Here is a 1,764-nt window from a genome sequence, read left to right on the forward strand (position 1 = left end):
CCATTTAAGGTCTACGTCTGCCAAGGGCTCAAATGGGGGGCCCCGCAGGGTATTAAGCACCAATGAGAGATCCCAGGGTATTAAGCACCACGGTATTAAGCACCAATGAGAGATCCCATGTTGGTGCTATGGGGCGCCTAGGTTGGTGCAGTCGTCGGGCTTGCTACGGCCAATGGTACCACCGTCCACTTCATCATGCCAACAGGAAATTGCAGCGACATATACTTTCAGAGTAGATGGAGAATGTCCCTGATTAAGGAGTTCCTGGAAAAAAAGCTAGGATGTATGAGACCAGGCAGCGTACAGGATCCAGTCCCTTGCCGCGACACCATCTATCAAAAAATTTCCACTTGTTGGTATACAACAGACGTGTGGACGGTGCTCGTGCATTACTTATCGTATGACCTACTTCCCCAAGGTACTCTGAAAAGGAAGTGCCGGGCCCTGCAGTGGCCAAACCCAGAGCTGGAGGCGATCGGCGTTGGGATGTAGTACCCGGCCCCCCAGCTGGGATAGGAGATCTCTCCTGAAGTGGAGGCGTTTTGGCAAGCCGCAGCAGAGTCTGCGCAGCAGTGGAAACCAAGTCCTCCCTGGCCAGAAGGGAGCCACCAAGATCAGTCTGTGTCCTTTCTGAAGGACTCTCAGGAGTGTTGGGAATATTAGTGAAAGTGGAGGGAAGGCATAAAGGAGAACCTCGGGCCAGTGGTGCGCTAGTGCGTCCTGGCCCAGTGGGCTGCTGCTGTCTGTCAGGGAAAACCAGAGAGGGCAGTGTGCTCTCTCTTTTGAGGCAAAAATGTCCACCTCTGCTCTGCCGTAAACTTCCCAAATGTACTCCACCACTTCTGGGTGGAGTTTCCATTCCCCCGGTAGCGGTGTCTGACGGGACAGGAAATCCGCTACCTGGTTCTGTGTCCCTGGAATATGAACTGCTCTCAGACTGAGAAAATGAGAAGCTGCCCAAGTTAGCAGCTCTTGAGTCCACAGCATCAGCTTCATCAGTCTGGTCCCTCCGAGGTGGTTGATATGATAGACCACAGTGGTGTTGTCGGACCGCACCAAGATATGCCTGCCTCGCAGATCTAGGAGGAAGTGCTGTAGGGCCAACCGCACAGCGATCAATTCCAGTACATTGATGTGTTCTCTTTTTTGCTGTGGGGACCACGTACCTTGTGCTATTCGCCCTTGCCATGTTGCTCACCAGCCCGTGAGAGATGCATCTGTATAGACAAGCTCCCTCCGAGAGGGAAGAGCACCTAGGGGAACCCCTTTTATAATGTATGTTATGCCTCTCCACTGCGACAGGGATGTGAGACATTGAGACGACACTTGCAGCATTCTGCATCTGTGCGCTTGTCTTGTGGGGTCTAGGTGCAGGCTGTTCAGCCACCGTTGCAAGGGGTGCAGCGAAAGCAGCCCGAGAGGCACTACACTGGCAGCAGCTGTCAATCTGCCCAGGAGGCGAAGATAGCAGATGAAAGGCAACATCCCGCCATGTTGGAATGCAGAGAGCATTTCCAGAATATTGCTGACGCATTGCTGTGAGTGGCAAGCGGCCATAGTGACAGTGTTCAGAGTGATTCCAATAAAGGTCGCTTCCTGCAAGGGAGTCAGGTTGCTTTTGAAAGTAGGCATCCTTCAGGTTGATGGAAGTGAACCAATCGCCTGGGGAAATTGCCTGCAGCACCTCCTTGGTGCTCAACATGTGGAAAGGAATCACCTTTAAAAACAGATTCAGACCTCTCAGGTCTAAAATCGGGCGTAGAT

The 1,764-nt window shown here is 52.6% G+C and overlaps 1 pseudogene; it reads right to left on the bottom strand.

The window, feature by feature from the left end:
• Window positions 1–281: 281 nt before the first annotated feature.
• On the bottom strand, window positions 282–1,485 carry LOC113130139 (uncharacterized; annotated as a pseudogene).
• Between the last annotated feature and the right edge of the window lie 279 nt (window positions 1,486–1,764).

The sequence above is a fragment of the Mastacembelus armatus genome, chromosome 22 (assembly GCF_900324485.2).
Source record: "Mastacembelus armatus chromosome 22, fMasArm1.2, whole genome shotgun sequence".
In the NCBI taxonomy this organism is placed as follows: Eukaryota; Metazoa; Chordata; class Actinopteri; order Synbranchiformes; family Mastacembelidae; genus Mastacembelus; species Mastacembelus armatus.